The 23,543-nt window shown below is 56.9% G+C and overlaps 1 protein-coding gene across 11 annotated transcripts in view; it reads left to right on the forward strand.

Moving 5' to 3' along the window:
- EIF4G3 (eukaryotic translation initiation factor 4 gamma 3) overlaps positions 1–23,543 on the forward strand; it is a 90,721-nt gene that overhangs the window by 49,445 nt on the left and 17,733 nt on the right. The gene's annotated exons all lie outside the window — the stretch shown is intronic.

Genomic DNA, 23,543 nt, shown 5'->3' on the forward strand with positions numbered 1-23,543 from the left:
CCGGGTGGCATAGTCCACTACCGTCAGTATGAAGCGTTTCCCGGAGCTGCTGGGGATGGCCAGCGGGCCGACCAGATCCACAGCCACCCTCCTGAAAGGCTCATCGATGATTGGCAGAGATACCAGTGGGGCTTTGGGGCGTGGCCCCGCCTTCCCCACTCTCTGACAGGTTTCACACGAACGGCAGTAGGCAGCCACATCGGCCCCCATTTTTGGCCAGTAGAAATGCTGGTTTAACCTGGCCTTGGTCTTAGCGATCCCTAGGTGTCCGGCCATCGGAATCTCATGTGCGATCTGCAACAACTCCGTCCGGAACGGATAGGGTACCACCAACTGTCGGTCCCTGGGCCACGCCTCCGGTGAACCCTGCTGGACCGTGGCCCGGTACAGCCGTCCTTGGTCCCAGACCACTCGCTCCGGGTCCGAGTCCGAGGGAGGCTGGGCCGCCTGCTCCTTAAGAGCTTTCAGGCTGTCGTCAGCTTCTAACGCTGCCTGAAACCCCTGACTAGATGTGGCCAGAATCGACGAGACTGTCACATCTTCGGTCAGTACCCCGGGACCTGTGTCCTGGCCTCCACCTGACTCGGCTGCCACTTGGTCAGAAGGGGAAGAGCTATCGGACCTCCGGGAGGCCCCTTGGCTTCCAGCACTCCCACTGCGGGTGACAGCGGCCACAGCCGCTGCGACCGTGGGTCGTGCCTGCTCCTCCTCCGTTCCTGACCAAGTCGCCGGTTCAGGCAGACCGACCTGGCTTCCTGACACCCCGGTTGTGGGGGAACCATGCACCGAGATCTTACCTGGGAGCACTTCCGCTCCTGGACCGGCCCCAATCTCACCTGCCTGTTCCCCTCCTGCAGCAACAGAACCCCGCTGTGAAATCTCTGGGGACCCCACATTTGCTGTGGTAGCCCCCACCCCACACACTGGTCCCCCCCCTGCAGCACCCTGCTCTCTGCTTATCCCTGCAGAGGGCAACAGATCCCAGCTCACAGGCTGGTTACTTGTAGAGGCATTGTCACACCTTTCTCTGACCCCCTCCCCTGTCACAGCTGCAGCTGAGTGTGTGTCTATGGTGTCTATGCAAGCAGAAATATCAGAGTTCACTCCCTCCTCCCTTACATCATTCATAGATAACACATTAACATTGTCCGGAGGCATGTCAGTACTGGCTGAAGGTTCAGCCCTTGGTTGGGGCCCAAACTGGGAGGTTATCTGCCCCAAATCTGTCCCAAGTAGCACGTTTGCGGGGATCCGATCAGTTACCCCCACCTCCCTCACCCCTCGCCCTGCGCCCCAGTCCACATAAATGTCAGCAACAGGCAGCGCCGGGTCAATGCCTCCAATCCCGGAGACAGCGAGGGTTTTTCCAGGGATCAAGTCTTGGGGGGACACCATCTCAGGCCGCACCAGAGTCACCTCCGAGGCGCTGTCTCGCAGTCCTATGGTCACAGACCGGCCGACGGTGACAGGTTGGAAGCTGTCCAGGGACCTACCACCACCCCCACCCACACAATACACCTTGGGCGGCCCTTGGGACGGGGACGGAGCCGGGGCCTTGGGACGCTGAGGGCACATGGCCTTGAAGTGTCCAGGTAGGTTGCACTGGTGGCACCGTCTTGGTTCTGCCACGGGCCTGGAGAGGGGAGTTGAGGGGGACACCCCCTGCAGTCTAGGGGCAGGTGGGGCAGTCGCAGAATTCATCTTACCCCCTCTCCAGGTGCTGCTGGTGGCTGCTCTCCTGGCTTCAGGAGCCCGATTGTTGGTGTAGTCATCGGCCAGGGCAGCTGTAGCCGTGGACCCCTTTGGCTTCTGGTCTCGGATGAACTGGCGGAGATCCTCAGGGCAGTTCCACAAGAGTTGCTCCGTGATGAACAAGTCCAGGATCTCCGGTCCGGTGGAAAGCTGCAGGCCTTGGGTCCAGTGGTCGGCAGCTCGGGCAAGTGCCCGCCTGTGGTCAGCCCAGGAGTCCTTTGGTCCCTTCTGTAGGCTCCGGAACTTCTTGCGGTAGGACTCTGGGGTGAGGTTGTACTGTTGGATCAGGGCCCGCTTGATGGTGTCGTAGCCCTGATCTGCCTCAGCAGGCAAGTCCCCAAGGATATCCAGGGCCTTACCCCTTAAACGGGGGGTCAGGTATTTGGCCCACTGCTCCTTGTCCAGATGGTGCTGCAAGCAAGTCCGTTCAAAAGCAGTCAAGAAAGAGTCCAAGTCTCCATCCTTCTCCAGCACTGGGAAGTCCTCAACACGGACCTTTGGAAGTTTGGTGTCTTGAAGGTCACGTGTGGCTGATGAGGGCCGGAGCTGAGCTAGCTGCAGCTGGTGGTCACGGTCTGCCTGTTGCCGTCGCTCCGCAGCCTCACGCTCTGCCTGGCGCTCTTCACGCGCTGCCTGCCGCTCTGCCCTGCGCTCTGCCAGGAGTTCCTTGTAGCCCTTCTGGTCTCCAGCCTGGAGAAGGGCCATAGCCATTTGAAGAAGGCTATCCGAGCCTCCCAGGCTCGGTGGAATGGCACGTGGTGATCTGCGGCCCGCTGCGGAGCCTGGTGCTTCACTGTCCATTGCAGAGCGGAGGGCTGGCATCTGGCTCGTTGAGGACCCTTGGGTGAGCTGCTCCTCATCTTGTCCATAATTGCTAGGTTGTGCAATGTCCTCTGCAGAGCTGTTTTCTGGCGTCGAGCTCCTGGAGGACTCGTGGGCAACCTCCTCATTACTGTCCACAGCACCGTCCTCCCTCTCTTCGGCTCCTGCCTTAGCATTGGCCAGTTGCATAGCTCTGCTCCTGGTGCCATCAGCCATTCTTGCAGACTTTTGGTCACTGACACAGAACTGACACCTGATGCCTCCACACACCTTACAGTATCTGCACTCTGACACTCTAGTGTTGAGCTGGTCTGAAGACCCCAGCAGCCACAGCTGCTGCAGGCAGTCTTTAGTGTCTGGGAGTATGGGTCTCACACTCACACACACTATTATCTCGATCCCACCGCTTGCCACCAATATGTCACAAACCACCGGGGGGTCACTCAGAAATCCCCCGCGCTGGCTACCAGTACGTCACAATCGGGGGGTAACAAGTGGGGTCACCCCTCCTTTATACCTCCCGACAGACAGAGCACGTGACGCGCTCTCTAGCGCCCCTCTTATAGTCAGGCCAATTATGGAATTGCCCGACAATAAGCAAGGAGGCCGCTATACTACTTATGCCGATTATTGAAGGGTCCCCGGTGAGAGTAGGGTATATATTCCCCCGACCTCCGCGGGCGGAATATATAAAATCTCCCCGAATCTCACTGGCCTCCCCACAATAATCCTTGGCACAAACTCGCTGCCACCAACCGCTTCACGGTAACTATTAGCCGAACACACAGACGTGGGATTCAAGATCGAGATAACAGAACAGCCCAAGATTAATTATATAATTTAATCAGCCTAAAGCACACTAGAACTACAATATATACAATAGGGAATCTACAGAATATACATATGTCAGAGTACAGTTACAGATAAAGCATGGTTTACAGACAGGTATGCAATTCAATCAGTTACCTTGTGCGTCTGGCCACAGGGGGGCGCTGTAGACCAGGTTTCCAGGAACTCCCACAGATGTTTCCTGCACGTGACCCCCAGCGAAAGAACACTGGAAAATGGCCGAAGTAGGGTTATCAACCTGGGCAAATCCAGGTCCCCTCCTACCTTCGTGACCTCAGAGGGAGCACTGCTCCACCCCTGGCTGGAGTTATGGACAAAATCCACAACATGGAATATGGCCATAACTTGGCCTGGGAGCGTCGTAGGCGGACGCCAATGCTCTCATTGTGACAGTTATGAATTTAGCTACAGAATGAGAGGTTTCATGACTTGTCTACTAGTTCCACATTGGCTGATATCACGCCTGGGGTATTTCCCAAGCTCCCGCTCCCATAAAAAAGGTGTGCCAGCATCGTCCGCATGCGAAAACACCATTTTTATGGTTGCCGTATTTATCGGAAATATGGCTTGCGAGATATGAACCATTTTTTACTGGAGTCGTTCTGTCTGGCTAGTTCCAGAGCCTTATAATGAGATACAACTCTTGTTACAGGGTGACGGCAGGGAGTCATCCTGTGTCCTTTGTTCCCACATCACCTAATTTCCATATCACAGGAGATGGCCATGGGATGGGTTGCTAAACAAGTTGTGTGAAGGAAAGGGGGGGTGACACCAGGAGAGGGCTTCCTGACATAACTTGAATATCATGATTTATCGTCATATCTCCGGATTTACCTCACAGGTGCTAATCCAAAAGTCTGGTCTACTGAGACATCCCAGGCTTTTGAGGCAGTAAAAAGACACTTTTCAACTGCTCCCGTTCTTCAAAGACCCGATGAGAATAAGCCCTTCCTCTTGGAGGTTGATGCCTCTTCAGTGGCTGCTGGTGCGGTCTTGTATCAAAAGAACGGTGCAGGTAGAAAAAGGCCGTGTTTCTTCTTTGCTAAAACCTTTTCACCGGCAGAGAGAAACTATACCATTGGGGATAGGGAACTGCTCGCCTTGAGATTAGCCTTGGAGGAGTGGCGTCACTTGCTGGAAGGAGCGAAACATCCTTTCCAGGTCTATACAGACCATAAGAATCTGACGTACTTACAAACCGCTCAGCGTCTGAATCCTCGCCAAGCCCGCTGGTCCTTGTTTTTCTCCCGCTTTCACTTCTCCATCAACTATCTGTCTGGGAGTAAGAATAAGAAGGCAGACGCCCTGTCTCGCTCTATGCTTTCTACCCAGGAAGAGATTGACGAACCTCGTCTTATCCTTCCCTCCAGGGTTTTTCATACGCTCTCCCCTGTGACGTTACACCAAATCCCACCGGGCAAGACCTTTGTGCCGCCTGATCGACAGAATGATATACTGTCGTGGGCCCACACCTCAAAGGTGGGTGGGCATTTTGGTATTAGGCGGACACGAGAGTTACTAGAGAGGTGGTATTGGTGGCCACACTTAGCCAGCCACGTCAAGAGATATGTCGGTTCCTGCTACTCATGTGCTCGCAACCGTCCATTACGGCAGAGACCGGCTGGGCTCTTGCATCCTTTACCAGTGCCAGATAGACCATGGGAGGTGGTAGGCATGGACTTTGTGGGTGATCTTCCATGTTCACAGGGACATAGATTTGTGTGGGTCATTACGGACCATTTCTCCCGGATGGTTCATCTCGTACCGTTATCGAGAATCCCGTCTTCCAGGGTACTAGCCAAACTATTCCTCAAGCATGTCTTTAGGCTTCACGGGATGCCAGATCGTATCATTTGTGATAGAGGCCCGCAATTTACTTCCCGTTTCTGGCGAGAGCTTTGTAGCCTTCTGCAAATTGAGTTGAATCTCTCTTCGGCATACCATCCGGAGACCAATGGTTTGGTTGAACGTACCAATCAATCTATGATTATATACCTTCGACACTTTGTTGCTGAGAACCACGATAACTGGTCCTCCCTCCTACCCTGGGCAGAATTTGCCCTTAACAATTCGCTGGCTGAGGCCACTGGGCAGACACCGTTCGTACTCAATAATGGGGAACACCCTAGGGTACCGGTACCGTTTCCCGCTGCGGCACCTTCTCCTCTTGTGGCCGACTGGGCAACTAATGCCAGAGAGGTTTGGGATCGGACTCAAGAGTCGATCCAAGCAGCTAAGGATCGTATGAAGACGGTGTCCGATCGGTTTCATCGCCCGGCTCCTGTCTTTTCTCCAGGGGACTTTGTGTGGCTCTCTGCAAAACACGTGAGACTTAGAGTGAGCTCTGTCAAATTTGCTCCTCGCTTCCTGGGTCCTTATGAGGTTCTTCGACAGGTAAATCCTGTAGTCTATCAATTGAAGTTACCCGTCCATCTTAGGATCCATGACAAATTCCATGTTTCACTGCTAAAGCCGGCTATTTTACCTCACGCTCGTGAAGTGCACTCTCCTGCCTCTGATTCCTCTCGCTCTAGCTATGAGGTACGAGCCATAGTTGGTTCTAAGATGGTTAGAGGGCGCAGGTTCTTCTTGATAGATTGGGAGGGCTATGGCCCGGAACATCGCTCTTGGGAGCCTGAGGAGGCTGTCCATGCTCCCGACTTAGTTGCCGATTACCTGCGTCGCCGGGAGGGGGGCCCTTGAGGGGGAGGTACTGTTACGGTTGCTGTGGCTCTGGAGACTATGTCCGGATTTCTTGCTACTGCACATGTGCGAGCGCTGGAGACTAAGTCCAGATTTCTTGCTACTGCACATGTGCGAGCACTGGAGACTATGTTTGGATTTCTAGCTACTGCACATGTGCGAGCACTGGAGACTATGTCCAGATTTCTTGCTACTGCACATGTGCAAGCGCTGGAGACTAAGTCCTATCTTGGAGCCATTGCACATGTGCGGGTGACATCATCGCTGACACGAGGTCACATGTCTCTGACACCTTCTATGCTGACTGGCCACTGGTCATGTGCTTGTGACACGTGGTCACGTCTATGACACCTTCTATGCCGATGGGTCGCTGGTCATGTGCTTGTGACGCTCTGCTCGGTGATAGGCCAGCATGACGTCACTCCTGTCGTTCTGGCAGCGGATTGGCTCTGGTGTCCTCCATCTTGGATGAGGCACAGAGTCTATATAAGACCCTGACGCACGCCGCCCGGCGCTCAGTCCTCTTGGTTCATGCATAAGAGTAGACGCTCTGTGCGCGTTCCTCTACGCATTCCTCTGTCTATGCTAGGTGAGCGCTACCGGCAGGGTAGCGTTCTTATACCTTACAGCTTCGGCTGCAGTCCGTATCCTTACCTCTTAGGGGAGCGGACATAGGCAGGTGCCTGAGGCACATGGTCCGGCTGGACTTTGTGATTCTACTCGTAGGTGGACGTTGCCGCTAGGGTAACGTTCCTTATACTGCGTCTGGCAGTTGTTCGTATCCTCGCACACTAGTGGAGCGAACGCAGGTAGGAGCTTTGTGCGGCTTACGCTGCTGTTCGTCTCTTTTGCACCACTAGAAGAGCGGACCTAGGTAGGTGCCGTATCTAGTGGTTCGTGTCCTCGCACACTAGTGGAGCGAACGCAGGTAGGAGCTTTGTGCGGCTTACGCTGCTGTTCGTCTCTTTTGCACCACTAGAAGAGCGGACCTAGGTAGGTGCCGTATCTAGTGGTTCGTGTCCTCGCACACTGGTGGAGCGAACGCAGGTAGAAGCTTTGTGCGGCTTACGCTGCTGTCCGTCTCCTGGCACCACTAGAGGAACGGACCTAGGTAGGTGCCATTTCACACACATTGCCTTTGTCTCTGTGATCTTTAACAGAGACCATTCCACACACCCTCCAAGTAAGAGAGGAATTGCCTTATTTACTAATTATATATTGAGTTTAACAGAGGTATTGCACTCTGCACTTGTGCTATCATTATTTACAGTGGTACACTTATCCTTATCCTCTGCCATAGTCTGCAGCAGAGTCTTTGCACGGTGGACCCAGACTGTCTGACATTCCTTTAGGTTTTATTATCAGACAATAACAGACCCTGAGTACCCCGGCCGCTCCTCTGTGACTGCGGTATATTGCAGAGCGGTGTGCCCCGGTATACACAGGACTGACCTGTAGATGAGGACCCTCGGGTATGGACCCTGAGTACCCCGGCCGCTCCTCTGTGACTGCAGTATATTGCAGAGCGGTGTGCCCCGGTATACACAGGACTGACCTGTAGATGAGGATCCTCGGGTACGGACCCTGAGTACCCCGGCCGCTCCTCTGTGACTGCGGTATATTGCAGAGCGGTGTGCCCCGGTATACACAGGACTGACCTGTAGATGAGGATCCTCGGGTACGGACCCTGAGTACCCCGGCCGCTCCTCTGTGACTGCAGTATATTGCAGAGCGGTGTGCCCCGGTATACACCGGACTGACCTGTAGATGAGGACCCTCGGGTATGGACCCTGAGTACCCCGGCCGCTCCTCTGTGACTGCGGTATATTGCAGAGCGGTGTGCCCCGGTATACACAGGACTGACCTGTAGATGAGGACCCTCGGGTATGGACCCTGAGTACCCCGGCTGCTCCTCTGTGACTGCAGTATATTGCAGAGCGGTGTGCCCCGGTATACACAGGACTGACCTGTAGATGAGGACCCTCGGGTACAGACCCTGAGTACCCCGGCCGCTCCTCTGTGACTGCGGTATATTGCAGAGCGGTGTGCTCCGGTATACACAGGACTGACCTGTAGATGAGGATCCTCGGGTATGGACCCTGAGTACCCCGCCGCTCCTCTGTGACTGCAGTATATTGCAGAGCGGTGTGCCCCGGTATACACAGGACTGACCTGTAGATGAGGACCCTCGGGTATGGACCCTGAGTACCCCGGCTGCTCCTCTGTGACTGCAGTATATTGCAGAGCGGTGTGCCCCGGTGTACACAGGACTGACCTGTAGATGAGGATCCTCGGGTATGGACCCTGAGTACCCCGGCCGCTCCTCTGTGACTGCGGTATATTGCAGAGCGGTGTGCCCCGGTATACACAGGACTGACCTGTAGATGAGGACCCTCGGGTACGGACCCTGAGTATCCCGGCCGCTCCTCTGTGACTGCAGTATATTGCAGAGCGGTGTGCCCCGGTATACACAGGACTGACCTGTAGATGAGGACCCTCAGGTACGGACCCTGAGTACCCCGGCCGCTCCTCTGTGACTGCAGTATATTGCAGAGCGGTGTGCCCCGGTATACACAGGACTGACCTGTAGATGAGGACCCTCGGGTACGGACCCTGAGTACCCCGGCCGCTCCTCTGTGACTGCGGTATATTGCAGAGCGGTGTGCTCCGGTATACATAGGACTGACCTGTAGATGAGGACCCTCGGGTATGGACCCTGAGTACCCCGGCCGCTCCTCTGTGACTGCGGTATATTGCAGAGCGGTGTGCCCCGGTATACACAGGACTGACCTGTAGATGAGGACCCTCGGGTATGGACCCTGAGTACCCCGGCTGCTCCTATGTGACTGCGGTATATTGCAGAGCGGTGTGCTCCGGTATACACAGGACTGACCTGTAGATGAGGATCCTCGGGTACGGACCCTGAGTACCCCGGCCGCTCCTCTGTGACTGCGGTATATTGCAGAGCGGTGTACCCCGGTATACACAGGACTGACCTGTAGATGAGGACCCTCAGGTACGGACCCTGAGTACCCCGGCCGCTCCTCTGTGACTGCAGTATATTGCAGAGCGGTGTGCTCCGGTATACACAGGACTGACCTGTAGATGAGGACCCTCAGGTACGGACCCTGAGTATCCCGGCCACTCCTCTGTGACTGCAGTATATTGCAGAGCGGTGTGCCCCGGTGTACACAGGACTGACTTGTAGATGAGGACCCTCAGGTACGGACCCTGAGTATCCCGGCCGCTCCTCTGTGACTGCAGTATATTGCAGAGCGGTGTGCCCCGGTATACACAGGACTGACCTGTAGATGAGGACCCTCGGGTATGGACCCTGAGTACCCCGGCCGCTCCTCTGTGACTGCAGTATATTGCAGAGCGGTGTGCCCCGGTGTACACAGGACTGACCTGTAGATGAGGACCCTCGGGTACGGACCCTGAGTATCCCGGCCGCTCCTCTGTGACTGCAGTATATTGCAGAGCGGTGTGCCCCGGTATACACAGGACTGACCTGTAGATGAGGACCCTCGGGTATGGACCCTGAGTACCCCGCCGCTCCTCTGTGACTGCGGTATATTGCAGAGCGGTGTGCCCCGGTGTACACAGGACTGACCTGTAGATGAGAACCCTCGGGTACGGACCCTGAGTATCCCGGCCGCTCCTCTGTGACTGCAGTATATTGCAGAGCGGTGTGCCCCGGTATACACAGGACTGACCTGTAGATGAGGACCCTCGGGTATGGACCCTGAGTACCCCGGCCGCTCCTCTGTGACTGCAGTATATTGCAGAGCGGTGTGCCCCGGTATACACAGGACTGACCTGTAGATGAGGACCCTCGGGTATGGACCCTGAGTACCCCGGCCGCTCCTCTGTGACTGCGGTATATTGCAGAGCGGTGTGCCCCGGTATACACAGGACTGACCTGTAGATGAGGACCCTCGGGTATGGACCCTGAGTACCCCGGCCGCTCCTCTGTGACTGCGGTATATTGCAGAGCGGTGTGCCCCGGTATACACAGGACTGACCTGTAGATGAGGACCCTCGTGTATGGACCCTGAGTACCCCGGCCGCTCCTCTGTGACTGCAGTATATTGCAGAGCGGTGTGCCCCGGTATACACAGGACTGACCTGTAGATGAGGACCCTCGGGTATGGACCCTGAGTACCCCGGCCGCTCCTCTGTGACTGCGGTATATTGCAGAGCGGTGTGCCCCGGTATACACAGGACTGACCTGTAGATGAGGACCCTCGGGTACGGACCCTGAGTACCCCGGCCGCTCCTCTGTGACTGCAGTATATTGCAGAGCGGTGTGCCCCGGTATACACAGGACTGACCTGTAGATGAGGATCCTCGGGTATGGACCCTGAGTACCCCGGCCGCTCCTCTGTGACTGCAGTATATTGCAGAGCGGTGTGCTCCGGTATACACAGGACTGACCTGTAGATGAGGACCCTCGGGTACGGACCCTGAGTACCCGGCCGCTCCTCTGTGACTGCGGTATATTGCAGAGCGGTGTGCCCCGGTATACACAGGACTGACCTGTAGATGAGGACCCTCGGGTACGGACCCTGAGTACCCCGCCGCTCCTCTGTGACTGCAGTATATTGCAGAGCGGTGTGCACCGGTATACACAGGACTGACCTGTAGATGAGGACCCTCGGGTATGGACCCTGAGTACCCCGGCCGCTCCTCTGTGACTGCGGTATATTGCAGAGCGGTGTGCCCCGGTATACACCGGACTGACCTGTAGATGAGGACCCTCGGGTACGGACCCTGAGTACCCCGCCGCTCCTCTGTGACTGCAGTATATTGCAGAGCGGTGTGCCCCGGTATACACAGGATTGACCTGTAGATGAGGACCCTCGGGTACGGACCCGGAGTACCCCGGCCGCTCCTCTGTGACTGCGGTATATTGCAGAGCGGTGTGCTCCGGTATACACAGGACTGACCTGTAGATGAGGACCCTCGGGTATGGACCCTGAGTACCCCGGCCGCTCCTCTGTGACTGCGGTATATTGCAGAGCGGTGTGCCCCGGTATACACAGGACTGACCTGTAGATGAGGACCCTCGGGTATGGACCCTGAGTACCCCGGCCGCTCCTCTGTGACTGCGGTATATTGCAGAGCGGTGTGCCCCGGTATACACAGGACTGACCTGTAGATGAGGACCCTCGGGTACGGACCCTGAGTACCCCGGCCGCTCCTCTGTGACTGCAGTGTATTGCAGAGCGGTGTGCCCCGGTATACACAGGACTGACCTGTAGATGAGGATCCTCGGGTATGGACCCTGAGTACCCCGGCCGCTCCTCTGTGACTGCAGGATATTGCAGAGCGGTGTGCTCCGGTATACACAGGACTGACCTGTAGATGAGGACCCTCGGGTACGGACCCTGAGTACCCCGGCCGCTCCTCTGTGACTGCGGTATATTGCAGAGCGGTGTACCCCGGTATACACAGGACTGACCTGTAGATGAGGACCCTCGGGTATGGACCCTGAGTACCCCGGCCGCTCCTCTGTGACTGCGGTATATTGCAGAGCGGTGTGCCCCGGTGTACACAGGACTGACCTGTAGATGAGGACCCTCGGGTACGGACCCTGAGTACCCCGGCCGCTCCTCTGTGACTGCGGTACATTGCAGAGCGGTGTGCCCCGGTATACACAGGACTGACCTGTAGATGAGGACCCTCGGGTACGGACCCTGAGTACCCCGGCCGCTCCTCTGTGACTGCGGTATATTGCAGAGCGGTGTGCTCCGGTATACACAGGACTGACCTGTAGATGAGGACCCTCAGGTACGGACCCTGAGTATCCCGGCCGCTCCTCTGTGACTGCGGTATATTGCAGAGCGGTGTGCCCCGGTATACACAGGACTGACCTGTAGATGAGGACCCTCGGGTATGGACCCTGAGTACCCCGGCCGCTCCTCTGTGACTGCGGTATATTGCAGAGCGGTGTGCCCCGGTATACACAGGACTGACCTGTAGATGAGGACCCTCGGGTACGGACCCTGAGTACCCCGGCCGCTCCTCTGTGACTGCAGTGTATTGCAGAGCGGTGTGCCCCGGTATACACAGGACTGACCTGTAGATGAGGATCCTCGGGTATGGACCCTGAGTACCCCGGCCGCTCCTCTGTGACTGCAGGATATTGCAGAGCGGTGTGCTCCGGTATACACAGGACTGACCTGTAGATGAGGACCCTCGGGTACGGACCCTGAGTACCCCGGCCGCTCCTCTGTGACTGCGGTATATTGCAGAGCGGTGTACCCCGGTATACACAGGACTGACCTGTAGATGAGGACCCTCGGGTATGGACCCTGAGTACCCCGGCCGCTCCTCTGTGACTGCGGTATATTGCAGAGCGGTGTGCCCCGGTGTACACAGGACTGACCTGTAGATGAGGACCCTCGGGTACGGACCCTGAGTACCCCGGCCGCTCCTCTGTGACTGCGGTACATTGCAGAGCGGTGTGCCCCGGTATACACAGGACTGACCTGTAGATGAGGACCCTCGGGTACGGACCCTGAGTACCCCGGCCGCTCCTCTGTGACTGCGGTATATTGCAGAGCGGTGTGCTCCGGTATACACAGGACTGACCTGTAGATGAGGACCCTCAGGTACGGACCCTGAGTATCCCGGCCGCTCCTCTGTGACTGCGGTATATTGCAGAGCGGTGTGCCCCGGTATACACAGGACTGACCTGTAGATGAGGACCCTCGGGTACGGACCCTGAGTACCCCGCCGCTCCTCTGTGACTGCAGTATATTGCAGAGCGGTGTACCCCGGTATACACAGGACTGACCTGTAGATGAGGACCCTCGGGTACGGACCCTGAGTAACCCGGCCGCTCCTCTGTGACTGCGGTATATTGCAGAGCGGTGTGCCCCGGTATACACAGGACTGACCTGTAGATGAGGACCCTCGGGTATGGACCCCGAGTACCCCGCCGCTCCTCTGTGACTGCAGTATATTGCAGAGCGGTGTGCTCCGGTATACACAGGACTGACCTGTAGATGAGGACCCTCGGGTACGGACCCGGAGTACCCCGGCCGCTCCTCTGTGACTGCAGTATATTGCAGAGCGGTGTGCCCCGGTATACACAGGACTGACCTGTAGATGAGGACCCTCGGGTACGGACCCGGAGTACCCCGGCCGCTCCTCTGTGACTGCAGTATATTGCAGAGCGGTGTGCCCCGGTATACACAGGACTGACCTGTAGATGAGGACCCTCGGGTACGGACCCTGAGTACCCCGGCCGCTCCTCTGTGACTGCAGTATATTGCAGAGCGGTGTGCCCCGGTATACACAGGACTGACCTGTAGATGAGGACCCTCGGGTACGGACCCGGAGTACCCCGGCCGCTCCTCTGTGACTGCGGTATATTGCAGAGCGGTGTACCCCGGTATACACAGGACTGACCTGTAGATGAGGACCCTCGGGTATGGACCCTGAGTACCCCGGCCGCTCCTCTGTGACTGCAGTATATTGCAGAGCGGTGTGCCCCGGTATACACAGGACTGACCTGTAGATGAGGACCCTCGGGTACGGACCCTGAGTACCCCCGCCGCTCCTCTGTGACTGCAGGATATTGCAGAGCGGTGTGCCCCGATATACACAGGACTGACCTGTAGATGAGGACCCTCGGGTACGGACCCTGAGTACCCCGGCCGCTCCTCTGTGACTGCGGTATATTGCAGAGCGGTGTGCCCCGGTATACACAGGACTGACCTGTAGATGAGGACCCTCGGGTATGGACCCTGAGTACCCCGGCCGCTCCTCTGTGACTGCGGTATATTGCAGAGCGGTGTGCCCCGGTATACACAGGACTGACCTGTAGATGAGGACCCTCGGGTACGGACCCTGAGTACCCCGGCCGCTCCTCTGTGACTGCAGTATATTGCAGAGCGGTGTGCCCCGGTATACACAGGACTGACCTGTAGATGAGGACCCTCGGGTATGGACCCCGAGTACCCCGCCGCTCCTCTGTGACTGCAGTATATTGCAGAGCGGTGTGCCCCGGTATACACAGGACTGACCTGTAGATGAGGACCCTCGGGTATGGACCCTGAGTACCCCGCCGCTCCTCTGTGACTGCAGTATATTGCAGAGCGGTGTGCCCCGGTATACACAGGACTGACCTGTAGATGAGGACCCTCGGGTACGGACCCTGAGTACCCCGCCGCTCCTCTGTGACTGCAGTATATTGCAGAGCGGTGTGCCCCGGTGTCACAAACCACCGGGGGGGTCACTCAGAAATCCCCCGCGCTGGCTACCAGTACGTCACAATCGGGGTGTAACAAGTGGGGGTCACCCCTCCTTTATACCTCCCGACCGACAGACAGAGCACGTGACGCGCTCTCTAGCGCCCCTCTTATAGTCAGGCCAATTATGGAATTGCCCGACAATAAGCAAGGAGGCCGCTATACTACTTATGCCGATTATTGAAGGGTCCCCGGTGAGAGTAAGGTATATATTCCCCCGACCTCCGCGGGCGGAATATATAATATCTTCCCGAATCTCACTGGCCTCCCCACAATAATCCTTGGCACAACTCGCTGCCACCAACCGCTTCACGGTAACTATTAGCCGAACACACAGACGTGGGATTCGAGATCGAGATAACAGAACAGCCCAAGATTAATTATATAATTTAATCAGCTTAAAGCACACTAGAACTACAATATATACAATAGGGAATCTACAGAATATACATATGTCAGAGTACAGTTACAGATAAAGCATGGGTTACAAACAGGCATACACAGTTCAATCAGTTACCTTGTGCGTCTGGCCACAGGGGGGCGCTGTAGACCAGGTTTCCAGGAACTCTCTCACAGGTCTGTCCCAACCAGGCCCCCGAGCAGAAGAACGCTGGAAAATGGCCGAAGTAGGGTTATCAACCTGGGCAGATCCAGGTCCCCTCCTACCTTAGTGACCTCACAGGGAAGCACTGCCACTCCCCCTGCATGGATCAGAATTATCCAGCAAAGGGGATTTTGGCTATAACTTTACCTGGGAGCGTCGTAGGCAGACGCCAATGCTCTCATTGTGACAGTTATGAATTTAGCTACAGAACGAGGGGACTCATGACCTGTCTGCCAGTTCCCCATTGGCTGATATCACGCCTGGGGCATTTCCCAATGTCCTGTTCCCATAAAAAGGGGGTGCCGGCATCGTCCACATGCGGAGACACCATTTTTATGGTTGCCATATTTATCGGAAATATGGCTTGCGAGATATGAACCATTTTTTACTGGAGTCGTTCTGTCTGGCTATTTCCATAGCCTTGCTAATTAGATAGCAGCTCCTACTACAGGGTGACGGCAGGGAGTCATCCTGTGTCCATTGTCCCAAAGCCACCTAATTTCCATATCACAGGACATGGCCATGGAGTTTGTTGCTAAACCAGTTGTGTGGGGGAAAGGGGGGTTGACACCAGGAGAGGGCTCCCTGACATACTTGAATATCATGATTTATCGTCATCTCTCCGGATTTACCTCACACCTCCCCCCTTTTGAGGGCGCTAGGGGGCAGCACACTCCGGTGTTCCCCCGTGCGCCCGTCCGCGACCTCTCCTTGTCGGGACAGCCCGTCTGCGTTACCGTGGTCACGGCCCCTTTTGTGGCGAATGGTGAAGTTGTATTGCTGGAGCGCAAGGCTCCATCGCAACAATCGCCCATTCGTCCCAGAGACGGTGTGCAACCAGCTGAGGGGATTGTGGTCCGTCTCCACGATGAAGTGGCGCCCGTATAGATAGGGTTGCAGACGCTGCAGGGCCCACACTATGGCCAGGCACTCCTTCTCCATCGTGGAATAGGCAACTTCCCTTGGTAACAGCTTCCTGCTCAGGTACAAGACTGGGTGCTCTTGGCTCGCAGAGTCCACCTGGCTGAGCACCGCACCGAGGCCGAAGTCACTGGCGTCGGTCTGTACTACAAACGGCCGCGTGAAGTCGGCTGCCTGTAGCACGGGCGGGCTGGACAGGGCGTCCTTTAGGGCCCGGAAGGCTGTCTCGCAGTCCACTGTCCAATCGACTGCAGAGGGCAGCTTCTTCTTGGTGAGGTCCGTCAAGGGCTTTGCTAGGCTACTATAGCATGGAACAAACCTCCTATAGTACCCAGCGGTCCCCAAGAAGGACATCACCTGCTTCTTGGTCCTGGGGGTGGGCCAGGATGCGATGGCCTCCACTTTCTCAGGCTCGGGCTTCAGCGTTCCCCCACCTACCCGGTGACCGAGGTACTGGACCTCGCTCATGGCCAGCTGACACTTTCCCGGCTTGATGGTCAAACCTGCCCGGTGGATCCGCCTGAGCACCTGTGCTAGATGCTCTAGGTGGTCCTCCCAGGTGGGACTGAAGACGGCAATGTCATCCAGGTACGCGGCCGCGTACCCTTCAAGTCCCTTGAGCAGGGTGTTGACCATCCGCTGGAAAGTGGCAGGGGCATTCCTCATCCCGAATGGCATCACCGTGGACTCGTACAGTCCAAATGGGGTAATAAAGGCAGAGCGTTCCCTGGCCTTGGGAGTCAGGGGGATCTGCCAATATCCCCGGCTCAGATCCATGATGGTCAGGTACTGAGCCCCGGCCAACTGATCGAGCAGGTCATCGATGCGTGGCATTGGGTACGCATCGGCGACCGTGACAGCATTGAGCCCCCTGTAGTCCACGCAGAACCGAGTGGTTCGGTCCTTCTTAGGGACGAGGACTACAGGCGAGGCCCAAGCGCTGTTGGATGCCTGGATCACCCCCAGCTTCAGCATCTCGTCAATCTCCTGGCGCATGTGTTGCTGCACTTCCAGGGAGACCCGATATGCTGAACGCCGGATCGGGGGATGATCCCCAGTGTCCACGTGATGGACAGCCAAGTCAGTCCTTCCGGGCTGGTTGGTAAACAACCCCCGGAAGGGGTGTAGGGTGGCCCACAGCTGGGACCGTTGGTCCTCCAAGAGCTGGTGGCCAACCTCCACATCCTCAAGGGATCCGCCTGCCCTAACCTGGGCTAGCATATCCAAGAGGGTTTCCGCTTCTCCCTCCTCGGGCAGGTTGCCCACGGGGAGCGCACATGCCTCCCGCTCATGATGTGCCTTCATCATGTTCACATGGAAGGGCTTCCGCCTTCCACGGCCAGGGTCCAGGGTGACCAGGTACGTCACAGGGTTGAGCTGCTGGTACACGAGGTATGGGCCTTCCCAGGCTGCCTGAAGCTTGTCCTGTGGTACGGGGACCAGTACCCACACCTCTTGACCCACTTGGTAGGTCCTCTCACAAGCGTTCTGGTCGTACCAACGCTTCTGATCGGCCTGGGCTTGAGCCATATTGTCGTGTACCAGTTGCGTCAAGGCCTGCATTTTGTCCCGGAAGCGCATGACATACTCGATAACCGACACTCCAGGGGTGGCCAAATCCCCTTCCCAAGCCTCTTTCACCAGAGCCAGGGGGCCCCGCACACGTCGCCCGTACAGGAGCTCAAACGGTGAGAATCCGGTTGAGGCCTGTGGAACCTCCCGGTAAGCAAATAACAGGTGTGGGAGATACCGCTCCCAGTCACGCCCATGGGAGTCGACCAACATCTTAAGCATCTGCTTTAAGGTGCCATTGAACCGCTCGCACAGGCCATTAGTCTGTGGATGGTACGGGCTGGCCACCAGATGTCGCACCTGGACTTGCTTACAGAGGGTCTCCATCAGCTGGGACATGAATTGGGTCCCCCGGTCGGTGAGCATTTCCTGGGGAAAACCCACTCGGGAGAAAATCTCCAGCAATGCGGTGGCCACCTTGTCAGCCCGAATGGACGACAAGGCCACTGCTTCTGGGTACCGGGTGGCATAGTCCACTACCGTCAGTATGAAGCGTTTCCCGGAGCTGCTGGGGATGGCCAGCGGGCCGACCAGATCCACAGCCACCCTCCTGAAAGGCTCATCGATGATTGGCAGAGATACCAGTGGGGCTTTGGGGCGTGGCCCCGCCTTCCCCACTCTCTGACAGGTTTCACACGAACGGCAGTAGGCAGCCACATCGGCCCCCATTTTTGGCCAGTAGAAATGCTGGTTTAACCTGGCCTTGGTCTTAGCGATCCCTAGGTGTCCGGCCATCGGAATCTCATGTGCGATCCGCAACAACTCCGTCCGGAACGGATAGGGTACCACCAACTGTCGGTCCCTGGGCCACGCCTCCGGTGAACCCTGCTGGACCGTGGCCCGGTACAGCCGTCCTTGGTCCCAGACCACTCGCTCCGGGTCCGAGTCCGAGGGAGGCTGTGCCGCCTGCTCCTTTAGAGCTTTCAGGCTGTCGTCAGCTTCTAACGCTGCCTGAAACCCCTGACTAGATGTGGCCAGAATCGACGAGACTGTCACATCTTCGGTCAGTACCCCGGGACCTGTGTCCTGGCCTCCACCTGACTCGGCTGCCACTTGGTCAGAAGGGGAAGAGCTATCGGACCTCCGGGAGGCCCCTTGGCTTCCAGCACTCCCACTGCGGGTGACAGCGGCCACAGCCGCTGCGACCGTGGGTCGTGCCTGCTCCTCCTCCGTTCCTGACCAAGTCGCCGGTTCAGGCAGACCTACCTGGCTTCCTGACACCCCGGTTGTGGGGGAACCATGCACCGAGATCTTACCTGGGAGCACTTCCGCTCCTGGACCGGCCCCAATCTCACCTGCCTGTTCCCCTCCTGTAGCAACAGAACCCCGCTGTGAAATCTCTGGGGACCCCACATTTGCTGTGGTAGCCCCCACCCCACACACTGGTCCTCCCCCTGCAGCACCCTGCTCTCTGCTTATCCCTGCAGAGGGCAGCAGATCCCAGCTCACAGGCTGGTTACTTGTAGAGGCATTGTCACACCTTTCTCTGACCCCCTCCCCTGTCACAGCTGCAGCTGTGTGTGTGTCTATGGTGTCTGTGCAAGCAGAAATATCAGAGTTCACTCCCTCCTCCCTTACATCATTCATAGATAACACATTAACATTGTCAGGAGTCATGTCAGCACTGGCTGAAGGTTCAGCCTTTGGGGCGGGGCCAAACTGGGAGGTTATTTGCCCCAAATCTGTCCCAAGTAGCACGTTTGCAGGGATCCGATCAGTTACCCCCACCTCCCTCACCCCTCGCCCTGCGCCCCAGTCCACATAAATGTCAGCAACAGGCAGCGCCGGGTCAATGCCTCCAATCCCGGAGACAGCGAGGGTTTTTCCAGGGATCAAGTCTTGGGGGGACACCATCTCAGGCCGCACCAGAGTCACCTCCGAGGCGCTGTCTCGCAGTCCTATGGTCACAGACTGGCCGACGGTGACAGGTTGGAAGCTGTCCAGGGACCTACCACCACCCCCACCCACACAATACACCTTGGGCGGCCCTTGGGACGGGGACGGAGCCGGGGCCTTGGGACGCTGAGGGCACATGGCCTTGAAGTGTCCAGGTAGGTTGCACTGGTGGCACCGTCTTGGTTCTGCCACGGGCCTGGAGAGGGGAGTTGAGGGGGACACCCCCTGCAGTCTAGGGGCAGGTGGGGCAGTCGCAGAGTTCATCTTACCCCCTCTCCAGGTGCTGCTGGTGGCTGCTCTCCTGGCTTCAGGAGCCCGATTGTTGGTGTAGTCATCTGCCAGGGCAGCTGTAGCCGTGGATCCCTTTGGCTTCTGGTCTCGGATGAACTGGCGGAGATCCTCAGGGCAGTTCCACAAGAGTTGCTCCGTGATGAACAAGTCCAGGATCTCCGGTCCGGTGGAAAGCTGCAGGCCTTGGGTCCAGTGGTCGGCAGCTCGGGCAAGTGCCCGCCGGTGGTCAGCCCAGGAGTCCTTTGGTCCCTTCTGCAGCGTCCGGAACTTCTTGCGGTAGGACTCCGGGGTGAGGTTGTACTGTTGGATCAGGGCCCGCTTGATGGTGTCGTAGCCCTGATCTGCCTCAGCAGGCAAGTCCCCAAGGATATCCAGGGCCTTACCCCTTAAACGGGGGGTCAGGTATTTGGCCCACTGGTCCTTGTTCAGATGGTGCTGCAAGCAAGTCCGCTCAAAAGCAGTCAAGAAAGAGTCCAAGTCTCCATCCTTCTCCAGCACTGGGAAGTCCTCAACACGGACCTTTGGAAGTTTGGTGTCTTGAAGGTCACGTGTGGCTGATGAGGGCCGGAGCTGAGCTAGCTGCAGCTGGTAGTCACGCTCTGCCTGGCGCTCTTCACGCGCTGCCTGCCGCTCTGCCCTGCGCTCTGCCATGAGTATCTCGTAGGTATCCCGGTCTCCAGCCTGGAGAAGGGCCATAGCCATTTGAAGAAGGCTATCCGAGCCTTCCAGGCTCGGTGGAATGGCACGTGGTGATCTGCGGCCCGCTGCGGAGCCTGGTGCTTCACTGTCCATTGCAGAGCGGAGGGCTGGCATCTGGCTCGTTGAGGAACCTTGGGCGAGCTCCTCCTCATCTTGTCCAGCAGTCCCAGGTTGTGCGATGTCCTCTGCAGAGCTGTTTTCTGGCGTCGGGCTCCTGGAGGGCTCGTGGACAACCTCCTCATCGTCTCTGGCCTGAGCATCGGCCATTCCTTTGGCTTTGCTCCTGGTGCTATCAGCCATTGTTGCAGACTTTGGTCACTGACACAGAACTGACACCTGATGCCTCCACACACCTTACAGTATCTGCACTCTGACACTCTAGTGTTGAGCTAGTCTGAAGACCCCAGCAGCCACAGCTGCTGCAGGCAGTCTTTAGTGTCTGGGAGTATGGGTCTCACACTCACACACACTATTATCTCGATCCCACCGCTTGCCACCAATATGTCACAAACCACCGGGGGGGTCACTCAGAAATCCCCCGCGCTGGCTACCAGTACGTCACAATCGGGGTGTAACAAGTGGGGGTCACCCCTCCTTTATACCTCCCGACCGACAGACAGAGCACGTGACGCGCTCTCTAGCGCCCCTCTTATAGTCAGGCCAATTATGGAATTGCCCGACAATAAGCAAGGAGGCCGCTATACTACTTATGCCGATTATTGAAGGGTCCCCGGTGAGAGTAAGGTATATATTCCCCCGACCTCCGCGGGCGGAATATATAATATCTTCCCGAATCTCACTGGCCTCCCCACAATAATCCTTGGCACAACTCGCTGCCACCAACCGCTTCACGGTAACTATTAGCCGAACACACAGACGTGGGATTCGAGATCGAGATAACAGAACAGCCCAAGATTAATTATATAATTTAATCAGCCTAAAGCACACTAGAAACTACAATATATACAATAGGGAATCTACAGAATATACATATGTCAGAGTACAGTTACAGATAAAGCATGGGTTACAAACAGGCATACACAGTTCAATCAGTTACCTTGTGCGTCTGGCCACAGGGGGGCGCTGTAGACCAGGTTTCCAGGAACTCTCTCACAGGTCTGTCCCAACCAGGCCCCCGAGCAGAAGAACGCTGGAAAATGGCCGAAGTAGGGTTATCAACCTGGGCAGATCCAGGTCCCCTCCTACCTTAGTGACCTCACAGGGAAGCACTGCCACTCCCCCTGCATGGATCAGAATTATCCAGCAAAGGGGATTTTGGCTATAACTTTGCCTGGGAGCGTCGTAGGCAGACGCCAATGCTCTCATTGTGACAGTTATGAATTTAGCTACAGAACGAGGGGACTCATGACCTGTCTGCCAGTTCCCCATTGGCTGATATCACGCCTGGGGCATTTCCCAATGTCCTGTTCCCATAAAAAGGGGGTGCCGGCATCGTCCACATGCGGAGACACCATTTTTATGGTTGCCATATTTATCGGAAATATGGCTTGCGAGATATGAACCATTTTTTACTGGAGTCGTTCTGTCTGGCTATTTCCATAGCCTTGCTAATTAGATAGCAGCTCCTACTACAGGGTGACGGCAGGGAGTCATCCTGTGTCCATTGTCCCAAAGCCACCTAATTTCCATATCACAGGACATGGCCATGGAGTTTGTTGCTAAACCAGTTGTGTGGGGGAAAGGGGGGTTGACACCAGGAGAGGGCTCCCTGACATACTTGAATATCATGATTTATCGTCATCTCTCCGGATTTACCTCACACCCGGTATACACAGGACTGACCTGTAGATGAGGACCCTCGGGTACGGACCCTGAGTACCCCGGCCGCTCCTCTGTGACTGCAGTATATTGCAGAGCGGTGTGCCCCGGTATACACAGGACTGACCTGTAGATGAGGACCCTCGGGTACGGACCCTGAGTACCCCGGCCGCTCCTCTGTGACTGCGGTATATTGCAGAGCGGTGTGCCCCGGTATACACAGGACTGACCTGTAGATGAGGACCCTCGGGTACGGACCCTGAGTACCCCGGCCGCTCCTCTGTGACTGCGGTATATTGCAGAGCGGTGTGCCCCGGTATACACAGGACTGACCTGTAGATGAGGACCCTCGGGTACGGACCCTGAGTACCCCGGCCGCTCCTCTGTGACTGCGGTATATTGCAGAGCGGTGTGCCCCGGTATACACAGGACTGACCTGTAGATGAGGACCCTCGGGTATGGACCCTGAGTACCCCGGCCGCTCCTCTGTGACTGCGGTATATTGCAGAGCGGTGTGCCCCGGTATACACAGGACTGACCTGTAGATGAGGACCCTCGGGTACGGACCCTGAGTACCCCGGCCGCTCCTCTGTGACTGCAGGATATTGCAGAGCGGTGTGCCCCGATATACACAGGACTGACCTGTAGATGAGGACCCTCGGGTACGGACCCTGAGTACCCCGGCCGCTCCTCTGTGACTGCGGTATATTGCAGAGCGGTGTGCCCCGGTATACACAGGACTGACCTGTAGATGAGGACCCTCAGGTATGGACCCTGAGTACCCCGGCCGCTCCTCTGTGACTGCGGTATATTGCAGAGCGGTGTGCTCCGGTATACACAGGACTGACCTGTAGATGAGGACCCTCGGGTATGGACCCTGAGTACCCCGGCCGCTCCTCTGTGACTGCGGTATATTGCAGAGCGGTGTGCCCCGGTGTACACAGGACTGACCTGTAGATGAGGATCCTCGGGTATGGACCCTGAGTACCCCGGCCGCTCCTCTGTGACTGCAGTATATTGCAGAGCGGTGTGCCCCGGTATACACAGGACTGACCTGTAGATGAGGACCCTCGGGTATGGACCCTGAGTACCCCGGCCGCTCCTCTGTGACTGCGGTATATTGCAGAGCGGTGTGCCCCGGTATACACAGGACTGACCTGTAGATGAGGACCCTCGGGTATGAACCCTGAGTACCCCGGCCGCTCCTCTGTGACTGCGGTATATTGCAGAGCGGTGTACCCCGGTATACACAGGACTGACCTGTAGATGAGGACCCTCGGGTATGAACCCTGAGTACCCCGGCCGCTCCTCTGTGACTGCGGTATATTGCAGAGCGGTGTGCCCCGGTATACACAGGACTGACCTGTAGATGAGGACCCTCGGGTATGGACCCT

Source organism: Anomaloglossus baeobatrachus, chromosome 11 (assembly GCF_048569485.1).
Source record: "Anomaloglossus baeobatrachus isolate aAnoBae1 chromosome 11, aAnoBae1.hap1, whole genome shotgun sequence".
Classification (NCBI taxonomy): domain Eukaryota; kingdom Metazoa; phylum Chordata; class Amphibia; order Anura; family Aromobatidae; genus Anomaloglossus; species Anomaloglossus baeobatrachus.